Source organism: Gambusia affinis, linkage group LG17, assembly GCF_019740435.1.
Source record: "Gambusia affinis linkage group LG17, SWU_Gaff_1.0, whole genome shotgun sequence".
Taxonomy (NCBI): domain Eukaryota; kingdom Metazoa; phylum Chordata; class Actinopteri; order Cyprinodontiformes; family Poeciliidae; genus Gambusia; species Gambusia affinis.
The window spans coordinates 18,070,138-18,086,914 of record NC_057884.1 but is presented as its reverse complement, the minus strand read 5'-3'; the positions used below and the strand labels follow the sequence as shown (position 1 = coordinate 18,086,914).

The 16,777-nt window shown below is 36.4% G+C and overlaps 1 long non-coding RNA gene across 1 annotated transcript in view; it reads right to left on the bottom strand.

The window, feature by feature from the left end:
• Positions 1-16,777, bottom strand: part of LOC122819571 — a 74,996-nt gene that overhangs the window by 34,630 nt on the left and 23,589 nt on the right. The window contains exon 3 of the long non-coding RNA XR_006368631.1: positions 14,305-14,353. This is a non-coding gene — a long non-coding RNA (uncharacterized LOC122819571). The remainder of the gene's footprint in view (positions 1-14,304; positions 14,354-16,777) is intronic.

Genomic DNA, 16,777 nt, shown 5'->3' with positions numbered 1-16,777 from the left:
TTTTTAGCCAAATAAATTTGCAGCAAAAACCTAATGGAGCACATAATCCAGTGCATGATCCCTACATTCATTGCATTATGTTGCGTGGAAACATTTTATTCAGCAGCAGCGTCTTTGAAAAATCTTTGAAAATTTTGAAAATGGACCCAACTGGACGCAGCACAGTGATCCAGCTGGTTGCATTGTTGCAGCAAAAATGTCCTTGGTTTGAATCTTGGCCTTGGATCTTTGTAAATGGAGTTTGCATGTTTTCCTGTGAATCCCTGTGTTCTCTCTGGGTACTCTGGCTCCTTCCTACAGTCAAAAAATCTGACAATTAGATTATCTGAATTTTCTAAAATGTCCTTAGGTGTGAGTGTGTGTGCGTGCTTGTTCGTCTTGTGTGACTCTGTGTTGCACTGTGACAAACTGAATGGATTCTCTTGTGACTGTTAAATTTAAGTTTATTATTTACAAGATTATATTATCTTTTTTAACTTTAACTGGTTCTAGAACATAATTTAAATGAAATGCTAACATATTTAAATTTTTAATTCAAATTTTAATATGTGCCACATGTGCATTTAATTTTCAGATATTAGTAAATCAAGTTTTTACTGAAAAAAAGAGGATGTATTTTGTTCTCAGCATTGGCATTAGCAGCAAAATGACACATCTAAATGTAATACCTGTATTGTGGCTCTCTACATGAATACATAGCACCACATTTTGCATATGTAAGGTTAAAGGGGCAAAGCTCACCATTCTGTATTCAATTCTTTAAAAAAAGACATTTCCTCTTTTCCCCTGAGTCTGTGGGGGTTGAGGTAATAGATGAGGGGCAAAATGGGATATGCATATCTGTGCATGCATACATCCAGACTGGAGTGTGTGCTGGAAAAATCATTTGCGTGCATATGCATGTCTGCTGCACCTTGTTCATATGAATAGCGTTTTATTTGGGAGACATTTGAAAATTAAATGCTTTTGGTCAGGCAGATTGCTCTACGTCTCTGTCATGTTGCTTTGAATGGGATGTGGCCTTTGATGCATATAAAGACTGACAGGAAATCCACCCCACCTTCCAAACAGACACACACACATTTTCACCCTTATTCCCTCCATTGTACTGTCCTGAGGATCCCTCAACTGCTTTATCACATGTATCCAACTTGATAAGAAGCATTTTTAAGATATTTCAGAAACATGCCCTTTATTACAGTGCTAACAACAATTAAAACACAGTAGAAGATCACAACACACTTACATAGACTAACAATTTGCTAGCTGAAGGTATTTTCAGAAGTTTTGATTATCATTTGTAATTGTCACAAAACCAACATGCACCAACATAAATTTCTTGACTTGGCATTGTACAAGCTGTCTGTAAAAATAAGAAATCAACCCTGTGGTCTGGACAGAAGGTTGAGTTACATTTGGTCCAGACCATGAGTGTCGCAACTCGCACATGAGCTCATCAAAAATTTTTATTGGGAGCTCTTACTACAAGAAAAACCACCATAAGTGAATTTCAATAGACATAAAATTGAGCATCTCACTGTTAGAACTGGTCTTTCACTTTCTCTGTACGTAATTTACCTTATTATGAATTGTTAATAATTATTTGTGCTGATGCATATTTGTCCTATTAGTCAGTAAGGTAAATTTTGTGAGAACCATTTTGTACACCTGCTTGGTCTGAGCATTTTTGTCACATTTGCCTCATTATTCAAAGACTTATATTTCTTCATCTCAGTTTTGAAAATCAAGTTTTCAGAAAGTTTCAATTAAGTTCTCTTTCCAAAGACCAAAAGTCTGCTCATGCAGACATACACTAAGCAGTTTGGAGTCCTCAAATATCCGGTACACATTTCCTTTACCAAAACCAATTTGTACCGAGTTGGTTTAAGAGCAATATGCAAAACTTCCAGAGTTCCATTAGTGTTTATTTCTGTGTGTGTACATCAGTTATTACTAAACACAATCAGTAATGTCTGGATTTCCTGCTCTGTGACAGTCTGCATCTGCCATTCTGGTACATGTCATCTGTCTGCCACATGCCATGCAAGCCTTAATTTCCTACCACAAATATCATTCTGAACAGTGGGAAAACATATCTCGGTTACATTAAGAATCTTCAATGATCATGTGTGAACTTTTTTTTATGTAGCAACTAGTTTGAAGTAGCAAAGTATTGTTTCTTTGAAACTCAACCTACATTTTTATTGGATACCTGTAAAAGGCAGAAGAATTTTGCTAACTTTGGGATTATTCAAGGGAGTGCAAAAATGGATTTCTCTCCATTTTTATAAAAAAAGAACTAAGTTGGTATGGATAATGCTCATTTTTATTGATATATTTAATATCTTCAAGGATACTTGAAGCATCAAAAGTGTACCTGTATGAGATTTTAAGAATGATACAGCAGGACTCCGAAATTGCTTGTCTTCATATTTTGTGTTGTATTAGAACATGTACACTTTAGAATTGTAATTAGATGAATGACTGTATTTTATCATAAGACTTAATTCCTGGTCTCACACATTGTGTTTTTCCATGTTTATCCGTGTTTTTAGTAGTATGTGTTTTTGCAAAAAGGACAGACTGTGTCCTTTTTTCTTCAGATGTAAGGACTTTCTGTCTATGACCAGATGAAAGCCATTGAGCAGTAATGGAACCTCTTAGACTAGCCAACCAATTTACAAAGAGCACAAATACACTTTACACAATCACTGGTGCACACTTATACTACATGCATACCCACATGCGTCCCACAAATATATTTGCATCTAGAGTACCACAGCAGCTTGCTATGTAAAGTGAGACAATTTGAGTTACAATTTAAATAAATTCAGTGTTTGTGAGCCCTTGAGAGAGACAAAGGCAGAAAGAATGGTTTAAAGAAAATGCAAATACTGCTACAAATGCAAAAGCAATTTTGCAATCATGAAATGTTTTTTTTTTTTATTTATTTCGTGAGTTTAAATCAAGAATTACTTTGGCACACTGATGTGAATGAAATAAGTTTGCTTTTGCTAACATATTGAAAATGGCCAGCCTGACTGGAAGAACAAAAGAAACACATTAACCTACAAGATAATGTGTTAAGTAATTTTCAGCCTTTAGAGTATGTCAACTGAACTAAGTAATTTTAAACCCTTTAAATTGAACTCATGATCACATAACGTGTCACAGACTACTGTCCATGTGGGGTAGCTGAGAGACCGTCAATTTAACGTTCAGAGGAAAGTAATAAGCTGATTAAGAGGAAAAAGCCTTTTTCGATTTGTTTCACCTATAAATTAAAACTCCACTGTGCCTCTTCAGAAAGTTGCATGGAAGCAGCAGCAAGGGTTTAAAAAGACAGTGGCTCAGAAATAAATGACAAACATATGAATGCATACGGTGACTGTCAAAGCTTACTATAGCTTTGTTAGCCACCGAGTTAGAGAGGCAGTCCTGTAGAAACCTAAGATATTTTCTTGGCAGTAGAATAAATGCCATTGGCGCTACACAGTCACAATACTAATGTAGACCATGTAATAATAATAAAATAAATATAGAGTGGGCCGCCGGTATTCACAGAGGTCGGAGACCAAAACTGCCGGAATTTAGCTAAAATTCACAAATACTTCAGAATCCTCTAAACATGATAAAATCTGCCCATTTTAATCATTTAAAACAATATATATGCTTTACTATGCATTAATACATACAGAGGAAACTACAGTGTCCCCACAAGCCATTAAGAATGAATTGCAGAGATGTAGATTAAGTTGCTTTGGTCAGGTGAGACCAAATTCTAACTGTTTGATGTCATGCTGAGCATATCATCCCAACTGAGAAACATGGTGGCGGTGGCACCATGCTGTGAATATGTTTTACAGAAAGGACAAGAAAGTTGGTCAGAGTTAAAGAAGAAGAAATACAAGACAGGCCTGGATGAAACACTCTCTACTCAGTCTAACTTAATTTAAGTTTTTTTTGAAAAGAAGAATCAAAAATATCTCATGGTGTGCAGAACTGGTAGAGACAAAAGTGAAAAGATTTTCAGCTGCAACTGTACAAAAATTAGGTTGAGTAGTATAAATTCAAATGGATACCATGCTTTTTAACTTTTTTAAATTAAATTTGAATATTTATCTTACTTTCACTTCACAATTATTATATAATTATTATATATTATACAATTATTATATAAAATTTTATATAATAATAAAATTATTATATAAAATCCTCATGAACCACCATAATTCACAAAAACTGAAGCAAAAGGAAAAACATCAGGGACTCACATGAGCAGATGTGCTGATTGAAAATGTTTTCGTAGTTTATTTTCTTACTTTACACGTCACTGCAATCATACTGATATATATTCAAGGAAACGTTTACGCCGCTATAGCGCAACAGGTTTATGAGAGACCAGGGAGGGATGAGAGGTTCTGCTCTAAACAACCTCATGTGCACAACGATTATGAATTTAAAACATACTTAATATGTCATCAGAGTTCAAATCTTGAAATATTTGGAAATCTCACTAAAGCTTATTCTGAATCATTAGAAAACTTACTGCTATAATTCTGTTATATTGCACTTTTTCCAGAGAGAATGTTCTTCCAATGATTTTTTTTTAAGGCAAAGTATTGCACGGCTTGTGTTTTTGCTTAGTATTGATTGCTACATCTGCACACCAGTCAAACAACTCTAACAGTCAGCAGATAGATACCACAGTATCCAGTGTGAAATTTATATTTAGATAAACTAAATGTCAAAGCTCAAAATCAGAGAAAACCCAGTAGATCATACATCGTTTATGGGAAAGGAATGATTGGTTGAATTTGAAATTTTCTTAATTTAAGCTGGTTGTACTGTAAAACAGATATTTTTATATTTTTAAGGAACAAAGTTTCCTACTGAAATGTGCTCCTTTCCTGTTAGCACAGTTGTTGTCCAATGTGTTATGAAACTGATCTAACTAAGAAAAATAATCAGTAATTTGTGTGACTGAAGTTATGAGCTGGCTGAAGGCATATTGTTCAAAATAACAACTACAAAGAAAACAGAAGTTACATTTTTAGGACAGAACAATTCCTTTGTAGATTTAGAAATATGTTTCTTATAATCATCATCCTGGAAGACCTGATGACCATTTTCAGTTTTCTGGCATAGGCCAATAGATATTTTTTTCCAAATCTCTCGGCATTTCAAAGAGCTCAAACAGTCAAATAAACTTTCAAGGGCGTTTAGAAAACAAATAGGATAGACAAATCTCATTTAGCACGTGTTTTATTTAGCAAACTCAGGGTCCGGATTAGGTTTATCAAATTAATGCATTCAAAATGAATTTTAGTTTTCTTTTTTTTTTTCAAAATTTATTTGACTTTGAAATTATGTTACTGCAGGCTTTTCACACCAAAGGTGCGAGCGGGTCTAGAACAGGATGAACATATTCCTATATTCATAAGTAAGAATATATAGTTCAACTTTCTTCTTTTGTACCATTATCTACATGTGTAAATTCATGCATATTATTTTGTAAAAGCCAGGGAAAGCATTGGAACATCACAAAAATAGCATGAGTAGAACAAAATGTAAAAAAAAAATGAATACAAGCTTCCTATTTGGACCATACAAATGCATTCCCAATCTCTAACAATCCAAAGCCACGTCCATCCATCCCTCTATCCATCTATCCATCCCCCTACTATTCAGTGCTGAAGCAATCTTGTAGCAGTCACAACCTTCGTTCTCTGCAAAATTAATTTGACAGGTTTGCATTAAGGCACCTGATCAATACCCACTTAGAGCCGTGAGGGCTAAAGCCAAGAAAAATAACACACCGTCCTCCCCTGTTCTCCCTCTACACAAGATGAGAAAAAATGAATCTTGGGCATTTTTTTCTCCCCCAACTCGCCCCAAACCCCTATGCACTCGGCTGTCCTAAGCCCTGCTCTCCATCAGGCATAGAACAACACAGTAAACACTCACTCAGACACACAAAAGTACACAAATGAACACAAAGGACAATATACAAACATACAGCTCTAAGTTTTGCAATCACCAGGCTGACCTACTGCCATTGATCGTCTAACGTTAAGTTGACAGAGAGCCTTGAAGGTGTATGCGCGTGTGTGCGGGGTGTGTGTGTGTGGGGGCATGTGTTTTTGTGGGTGTTCTTGTCTGGTTCATGTGATTTTAACCTGGCACTTAAACTGCAAACAGCAACATTGATAGAATCGAGAGTATGTGCTTGTCAAATTTCAAAATGAGATAGGAGAGAAGTACTACGGGGAGAAAACTGAGTCAAAAACCTAAAATGGCATACATATTAAATACAAACGAAGGGCCAACAAATGAATGTGACAACTTAGAAGTTATTAAAATCTGAGTGTGATGATTTGACTTCATTAAAATCTAGAATTATCTACTCAACTGTTCAGTCAGTAAGGAGTTCCTAGATGAGCTGATATTTGTTCCTTGATAGTGCAAGCTAATGAATTGAACAATTAAGTTGTCCTTTGGTGCTTCTGGGAGAAAAACATCCAAATTAATGTCATTGTTATCTTATTACCATCGGTTAAATTGGCAGCCGAAGGGAGGGGGAAAACATGCACTGTTTTATTCACAAATTATAAGTGAGGGTCAAGGGAAAGCACAAGAACTACACCTCCACTTAGTCCTTTCTTTTCCTCTCATCCATCCATCATAGAGTCTTCCAGTGCTATCCCATCTTATCCAGGCAAAAATCAATATCTGGCCCCTGAGACAGGCCCTCAATAAACAGCAGGGAGAGAAACATGGGTCAGCCCACAGAGCTAAAGCTTCGCACTCACATCCCGCTTTCAACACAATACAAAGTAAATGAGTTCACTACTTTTCCCTGAACTTCATCTAACAAAACAGCAGAGACCTCCATCCAACGCTTCAGTCCTCAAGGTTGTGTCAATGCTTAAGCCCTGACCATCTTTCATTGACATGTACTTTTATACTTTGAAAGATTTGTAAGGCTGCCACTGAGGGGACAGGTATGACTGTGTGAAAGATAACACAGAGTGAGAAGAACATTGCATTTCATCATCCAGGGCCTTACAGAGGTGTTCATATCCCTTAAAAGTTTATGGTTTCACATTTCGTTACGTGAAATTACAAATTTAAAATATTTTAAAACTTTTTCCTTATTTGATTGACCCATAACTTAAAAACTAAATCTCTGCTTACATTAAAAAGGCTCACATGCTTTGAACATCAGCAAGTACCGTAATGCATGTGTCAGCACTCTCCCATTTCTAAAGTTCCTTGGAGATCTTTAAGATTCAGAGCTTACTAGAATTTATAAATTTACTAGAATTTCTATAACTTTACCACTTTTCTACCAATACTTTACTTCTACCTTGCACTTTGGAACACATAAATGTCTCCAAATAACTTAGTATTAAATCAGACATGTAAATTTCTTTTTCCACTAAATGTGAACTCAAGGGAAAAAAGAAAGAAAACAAATCAGAAGCCATTTTCCTTTACCACTGAACTTTAAAAAGATTCTTGAGTTACTTTCCTGGGATATTAACCAAATTTCTTCTTACTTGCTTGTCTCTGTATTTTACTAGAACACTTACAAGATTGTATGGGCTCCCTTGCTTCCTTCCTGGATAGTTTGTTCATTGGTGATTTACAGTATATGCACCTGCAAACCCGTCTCGTTTTTCTCCTCCTATAGGTAAAAGCCTGAGTTGGAAAAGAAAAGACAGCAAAGGGATTTTACTCGTGCGAACTGAGGACAGCACACGCTGAGCTGCTGCGGTGCAATTTCGTTGTAGCTCTGCTACTTTCAAGCCTATTCATCCCTCCCTGCTGAGCTCCATTAGAGAAGATGGGCAGGTGAACAAGTGCACATGGAAAACAAGTTCCTCTAGGCGTTGCTGAGCCAACCCCCCCGCCACTGCTGAGAGATGTTCTCCTTCACCCTCACATGGTGCACCGGCCTCCTTAGCCAGATGCAGATTGGAACAGACATCAATAAATAATTTAGAGGTCCTGAGACTTTTAAGTAGGAATCTATGCAGTGTGAAGCACTGTTTAATCGAGTAACCTCTGACGCCATATCAATCAAAGTGAGATAAAGCTGCTAACGTTGGCACAAAGAGGTGAGAGTGAGGTTGTGTCTTCTGCTTTCATTCTACCTTTCTTGCTCTAACATCTTAGCCTACAACTTTTTAGTCATGTTGATAAGACATTTAGTGACATTTGTATTCATCAATTGACCTAGACTTACTGTCTCAACAGAAAAGAAAGAGAAAGTTAACCTGATTCTGGAAAAGATGCAGTCAACAGTGCAAGGCAAATATGGAACTTCATTTAATATTGCAAGCATTTGAACAAAGCCGAAACTGTGTCAAAGAAATGTCAAATAAAACATTTTACTGATAATTTGCAGACCCAAGAATGTACTGATAAGATAAAATACAAAAGCGCCTTGTTTACAAAATATGCTGAATCAAAGTTGGCCACAGTTGGAGTGATTTGATCAGCATTTCCTCTTCTCATACAGTATTTGCAGTTGAATTCATGATTCCCAAAATGAAATGTTTCACATTTTGATAGCAATAAGTCCCTTGACAGATCAAACCATGCAACATAAAGTAAAAAAAAAAAGGTGGAAACAATGTGTTTCTATTATTTGTATGTTTTTTCATCAGTTGTTTTTCCACACCTGGGCAATTTCCCCACAAGAGCATACTTGTTAAATTATGACAATATTGGCGGCTTACATGGACAAGCAAATTTAAACAACATGTATACAGACACAAAGAGGAAAGAAAATGGTGTGCCTTCGATCAAACACAAACACACACTGCCCAATCCTCTGGTGTCATCAGCAGATGTGTACATACCCTCGTCTCAATACAATACAGATGAGCTAATAGCCTCAGAGGCTCCCAGCCTGCCTCTGTTCTCCATAATATCTCCGAACACACACTCCAAGACAGCGAGAAGGGAGTGTGCCTGCACAAATCCCATAATATCTCCATATCTCCCTGTCTACGGGGAGTCGGCTAGACCTGGTTTACATTCAGCTACATTCAGAAGACAAATATGATCACTTAGAGACACATTCAGAGACAGACTTTCATTTGTGTTGGGTGATTACACAAACAGATACAAACGAGCATCTATATTCAAACGTGTGCACACGGATATATGTAATATCAATTAGTTCTGGATGTTTTAAGGGTTTGAAGAGCTAATTATCATAAATACATTCCAAAACTTGTGGACTTTCTAATGCACCATACATGACGGAGACTTTATTGTGACTTTTGTCTTGTTGACTTGGGAAAATGTTTGTACCAAATAAAATTTGATATAATTCTGGCTAGGCGATAAGCTAAGAGTTCTCAGTTAGATAGAAGGGTTGCAAAGAAGTTAGGTAGAATACCAACTCTTTAACAAATAAGACCAAATTTGGTAAAGACTTTGGTCTTATTTAAAACCTGATTTAAGACCAAATCAGGAGCCCAATCAAGTATCAGCTAAGAACAGGAATTTGGGAAATAATTCTCCCAGATTCATCAAAATGGGACAACAGACCAAAAACGAAAATCATTTTTTTGGTCTGGTGAGTTTCCATTTCAGGTTAATTTTCAAGATGGCAGGGTAAGAATATGCTGCAAAAAACAAGAAAGCATCCATCTGGTGTGTATCACTGGTGATGGCAGTGTAGTACTGCGGGACGTATTTTTCTGGTGCACTTGGATTCATTTATAGCTAGAATTTATATTCTTGCTCAACATGTCCATCGCTTCATGTCCTTCTCTTCTGAGTGTTGATGTTGTCTACATCGTGAGTGAAAAGTAATACTCAACATAATACAAGAAAGGTGCACCTTTTAAAGTGACTGTTGAGTGTATTTTTCATTAAAGCAGCAGGTTTTGTGTGTGTGTGGGCGTGTGCGTGTATGACTGTGTGTTCATGCATTTGGTCTCTATGTAGCTGCAGTTCAGCATTACACAGCAAGTAAATAACAAACAAAGTGGCTTCCAATTCAGTCTGGGGCTTTGAAAGGATCTGAGGAGATCTGATAATCACCACAGGGATTTGTGTGGGGTGCTTCAGGACTATGTTGTATGATCTCTCGTGTTGAGTGGAGGCACCAGAGGGATAGTACGGAGTAGCTTGAGGCAAACCAATTTCTCCCCCACACAGGAAATGCTTGTACACCTTTAAACAACAGGGTAATGCATATCAACAAACTCATAGTGCTATACAAACAAGAGAGCAACTGCCAAGTGGTAATTTAGTTATACCTAGTAATCTAAAATAAAAATTATTCTATTCAAATAAAACTGGGAACTTGCAACCTTCCATTACTATGAAACAACAAGGACAATTTATCGAGGTACAAATGTATCCGGTGCAAAGTAATGACATACGCATTAAATATAAATAGCTGAAAACTCACATCCATCCTGACTATGGAGGAAAGCAAATAAGCTGATGCTGAGAGTACTTGATTGAGGCTAAATAAGACTTCATCTACATTTACATTCAGAAAAGTTTAGCCTCCATTCCAGCGGTCTACTGAGAGCAGCTGTTAATGCAAGCACTAATGTTGGATGACATTTTTCCCAATAAACAGTCAAGATTAAACACATTTGAGAAAAACAAACCCAAATATATATTGTTAAGCACCTACTGATGTAAAAAAAAAAAAAAAAAACAAAAAAAAGTTCCTTTGAGCTATAGAAAATAAATAACACCAATAATAAGCAATGAATGAACAAACATGATTAAAATAGTACAGTTGTCATGGCCTACTTGATCAAAGCTTGTTCCTTCATTTCCTCCTGGCTGATGTGTAAGAGCAAACATTTGTCAGTTAACACACACAGACAGACAGACAGATCCACCAACAAGCCAAAGGGCATTAACCTCCTATGAAGCACTGTGGTTTGGATCAGGAGTATTGACAGCTTTCACATTAGACACATTGAAATGCATTGCTGCCTCTGTAACAGCACAACACGCACACATCCATAAACCCTGCAGGTCTCAGGCACGCACCACTAATCAATCTAACGCCACAATCACATTCTTTCCACCTGCTTAAACGTAGAAGAACAGCCAGCCGGGTCGGGCGACTCCTTAGTGCTACCAATCTAACCCTCAGCCTTGATCTTTGACCTTCAGAGATGGTGGTCAAAAGTTCAATAGGATTGGGAAAGAAGAGTGTGAGTGATTTACTCTGATGGCCAAACAGTCTTCAAAAGAGGACACTGATGATCGATTAAATATGACTGCAGCTTAAATGAACATTAAATTTTTAGCTCATCAGATAGTTCATTATCCATAAGATGTCATCTGAAATAAAAAGCAGAGCTGTAGTAAGTGTCATGTGGAAATGAAATAGCTCAGTTTTTAATGTTTTTACAAATGCAGGATTGGTTTAAATAAATTCTAGTGTGAAAAGTCAAAAATAGTAAACAGTCAATCGATTTTTCTTGAATTGTGTCACTCGAGATGGAATAATATTGAAATAGTTCTGTTATTCTGCTTTTTGGTCATAATGTTTTTGCTTTTTTGATACTGTGCAGCAGGAAGGATTTTTGCTCTTACTTTTGGACAGTTGCTATAATCTTGGAAATATAGCAATATTTCATTTCCATAATCTTGGAAATGAAATATTGTTTTTTACAACTAGGAACAGCTAATTAGCATCTCCAAAAAAAGAAAAATTGTAACATGACTGAAAAACATATGATGTCAAAGTTGAAGAGGATTTTTGTGAGTTAATAAATTTCACCGAGCCAAATTTTAGCATTTCTTTGAGAAACACCGTAGCCACCTGCTTAGAAGTGTGCTACAATAAAAAGACAGCTGGACTGAAAGCATGATTAACAGCATGAAGTGTTGCTCTTAGCACTGCTTGAAGAGTGACAACACTCTTAAGTTAATCCTTAACTTAAATGTTGCCATCTCTGTAAATAACAACTTTACATCTCTTCATATATCGGAGATTAAGCATATCACATACTTTATTTAGAGGAATGTTAAATAACATTTGTCAACAAACAGAATAATCAACATAGAGAAACAGGTCAGGAAAAATGTTCTGGCTTTACAAAAGAAACTATAAAAATATTTAAAATGCTCTAAATGTAGCTCTGAAAAGAAAAGATAGGAAATCAGCTCTGATCCCTACATTTGCAGTTGTTAATTATACTGAAAGACAAACGGGAGGAAAAATTTGATTATTTTCATGTATTATTTATTTTTTTCTATTCCGTTAAGGATTATGTTTTCTTCTTTAGCCTATTTCTCCTGGAAGCATGCTTTGATGAAGGACCCCTGCAGACCGTGTTTTCCAGCCACTTACCAGCAGAGACGCACATCAACTCGAACATACACCCTTCAATGAGGGGTGTCTTATGCCATGATAAAAACATCACAAATCCCCTCCCTTGTCTCTCATTTTATTGTGTTGTATTAAATCCAGTTCCCAGAGGACCAGGGCACAGCATTTCACTCCTCCATGTCCTCCACTGGCAGCTCCTCACATCTATGCCTGTGTGACCTGATGTCAGATGGGTAAATGGGGAGTTTAAGCAGATCTGTCTAAAAAGTGTAAAATCTAAAAGTGGGCCCTGGAGCAGGGCTTGTTTGAAATTGAGTACTTAACTAGGAGTGTAGGGAAGAAATAAGAAACAACAAAGTAGGGGAGAAAGAAATTGCTAATTTACATTTATCACTTAAACTGTACATAAACAGCCTTTTCAAACATCAGCTGCCCTCCCCAAAAAGATGTTTGGTTTTTTCTCCCATGTTTTCCTCTGATCTTTCACACGTTTTCTTGCTAAACTTTCTGCAGAACAATTTTTACCACTAGTAAAAACATCACACAGGGTTCCTACACATTTTTATGCATAAGTCAATCCGTTTCTGAACGTAGAATTCTTTTTTTTTTATATACTAACACAACACTGAAAGAAGGTGCATGTATATTAAGGGTACTACAAAAGTTTAATGAATTCTCTACTATGAATTCATGGCATATATTGATGCAGGTGTTCGATTTCAAGCATGAAACCTGAATAAACCACACACTGGAAGTGGATGGAACATTTAGGCAATAAGATGGAACTAAAGTGCAGAAATACAAAGATTTTCTATACCTCCCCATTTCATTTTTCTTACTCATGCCAGACCTGGTAATGCTTAAATCAAATTGTATTTTATTCCATATTGTAGAAACTCTGTTTTATATATGGTCCATGCTGAATGATGACTAAGTTTGTATTTGCTATCATTTACAATATCACTCTGAGTTGATTTCACACAAAAACATTAAGACAGAGTCGGCAAAACAGTGAGTTTAGTATTGAAAACTTGGATATGCAGCCACGAGGAAGGTATGCACACTGAGATGCACACACACAGCCAGCCGTGTGCTACTCAGTGTAATGCTCTACTTGATTATCTCATTGTTGTCTGTAAATACAAGCCCAGATTGAATCAGTTTGTGCTCCATTGTCACTGAAGCTGGTGAGCATTTGCCTGTGCGTAGTGGGGGTGCTGGTAATGAATGGCCAATCTAGTCCATCTAAAGAAAACCTTCTCATCACAGCGCTTCCATAATTACCAGATCTCTCTGTGAAAACTACGTCGTGCTTCATTACTTTACAGCGCGGTTCAGTCAAGACAGCAGACTGAAAAGATTGGATAAACTGTGCTCTTTGTGCAACTCTTCATTCTATATTGGAGTCATTTATAACAACTGAAAACTAATTTACAAGTACACAGGGAAAAAAAATACATGGCCAAGTACATTACACATTGCCCAATTGCCCAAGTTTATTTTAAACATATCATATATATTGTGCTGTTAATCACAGTCATTCAAAAGGAAACAAAGGGAACTACAAGAACATAACCTTTTACAAGATGTTGATTTTATTTCACTGCATTAAAGTTTGGATTTAACAACCATTTAATTACTTTCTTTTTTTAAAAATATGAATAAACATTTTGGATAATCAAACATAAATACTATACGAAGAACCTTGCTTTTATCTAATTACTTAGGTCGAAAGCTGATCCAAACAACCAGATTATTTTTTATTTTAATACAGTTTTACTAAATGTAAGAGTGAGTCATTTTTCGATTGATGAATATTTAAAGCATAAAAACTAAAATACATTTTTGGAAAAATGTCAGGAGTCACACTCCTCCTTATATGTTCACAATTTCTTCTTGGCTATTGTATGCAATCATCATAATATTCAGCATGCTGAATGTGCCAAGAAGAATTTCATCTTGAATTCACATACCTGCTGGGAGCCATCGGACCAAAGAGACCAGCCTGAGGCACATCCAGTCCTAAAAAAAGAAGGTTGAATGAAATTACAAAAAGGCTGAAGAAATGAACACAGAGCCAAAATTGTAGAAGTTACTGAGTGACAGGAAAAGTATTTGACGGCGTTCTCCTCGCCAACTCTTACATATATATTGAGCGTGGAATAATAAACACTTCATTACAAAAGTATTCAAAACACTGTGACTTATTCATGTGCTGCCACAAAATGCAGTGTAGATCACTGAGATTTTATGTAATGGACCACCACAAAGTAGGGCATCATTGTGAGGAACAAAAGGATAGAAGGTTGTCAGAATTTTATGCAATTAAAAAGTGTGGTATGCATCTAAATATTACTACCTTTAATCTATAAAATCCAGATTAACCAACTGCCATCAGATGTCAGCTAATGATTAAATAAAATCCTGATAAAGTACATGTAATTTCTGTATAAATACTGCAGTAGGGTTGCTATAGAGGCAGTGACACATGGCGGTGGCAGTATCAGGCTTTCTTTCAGAAGGGCCAAGGAAGCTGGTTAAAGTTTATGTAAAAATGGATAGAGCTAAATGATGGAAAATCCTAGACACAACTTGGAGAGGCTGCTGAAGATGCTAGACTGAGGGAGAGGGTAACAGATTAAATGGTTTCGCTGAGTCTCATAAAAGACAACATAACAATATACAGAGCTTTGAAGGTTTTTAAAGGGCACTGTTCATAGAATGGTTGTTGTAAACTTGTAAACATAGCAAGATTTCACCTATACTAAACAGCGGGGAAAGGAGAATATTGTTTGGAAAAGCAGCCATGAGACACATGGAGATTTGTAGAGATAAGTTATTCACATGACAACTGTTAGTTGTACACTAAAGATCTGGCCTCTATAAGACATATGTAGCCGTTATTTACAGAAACTCAAAAGATGTTCTGATGTCGGTTTGCTACAACTCATGAAGCGGAGTGGTGCTCTGGAAAGATGAGACCAAAACTAAGTCTACTAGCATGTAAAGAGCTCCAGAAGGCAGAAAACTAACACCTAGAGATACAATCCCAATTGTAACAGCATCATGCTGTGGCGATCCTCTTCTTCAGCAGGGATAGGGTAGCTAGTCAGACTTAAAGAGAAGATAGATTGAGATGGAGGAAAACTCTTAAGACACTGCAAAGGACTTGAGACTGGGGGATTGTTATTCTGGCCCAGTGATACCTGAATCCTTTTCAGAATCTGTTTCAAGACTTAGAAGTTGTTTTTCAGAGAATCTGCAGCTAAAATTGGTATTAATTTTAAGGAGAGAGCATATTTTTATTTGTAAAACATTTTGAAAAGCATGTATCGTTTTCATTTACATTCTCATTTTTAATGTTTTTTCATTGGATGAATAAATAAAAAAAAATCCAGAAAGCATAGCAGTATGAAAGTCAATATTTATTATTTACTTTGCAGTATCAAGGTCAAACTCAAATCTCAGTCTACTAACATATATTCCAGTGTGAGGCCAGTAGGGGCTGCTTTGGTGTATTAATATGACTGTAATAGCAGTGATTAGCACATACACAGCCAGCAAGAGGATGACAAATAGCATCTGATACAGAGCGTAATTATGAGTGTTTATATGGGCAGAGACAGTGTCAAAGTGAGTATGATGGATGAAGCCTGGAGCACAGTTAGAGCTGGCTCATAATTAGGCCTTGATGGCATTAGTTGTGTTTCCTGGTGGGCATGTCACAGTCAACATGCCAGAGTTGTTAAAAAGGGACACCTTGACATTTTAGAGCTGGATAATTTGTTTATTCCCTCTAGGTATTCCCATCAGAATAGAAATAAAACAAAGCTTAAAACAAAAACCTCAACGCACGTGTTGTAATTTAATCTAAACAAATGGTTTCCTTTTCTGGTCTAAGTAACTTACTTCCAAATAAGCTGCATTAAAGTTTCCCAAAGCATTATATTACAATAAATCACCAACAGTCTCTTTGATAAGCATTAACCCTTTTGAGTAATGTTGTATGCGTTCTCCTGCACAGATAATCGTTATCTAAGTTCCCAGCATTTCTCTGGGCTAAGGTAATTATTAAGAAATGTTACACTGTGATGGTAAGGTAACAGAGTGGAAGGCATCAGCTTGTATCAGCGGCTCAGGTGATGTGATGGTGGTGTGAGTTTCACCTGTCTGGCCATGTACCTGAGAAGCAAGTGAAAGTCAGTCCCTGTATGTGTCAGCATGTGTAAGGGGAAAGGCTTAAATGTTTTCTGTGGAAGACACTTGGATGTTAAAAAGAGAAATCCATTTAAGTAAATGTAAAGTCAATTTAAACAGGAAATGTCTTTAATACTTGTTTAATCCAAAGAAGTGTTTTAGTATTAATTAAAACGTTAATGCAGATTTTAAGTGTTCAGTGTTTTGTGATTTTATACATCAAACACAACTAAAATAGTTCAATCTTTT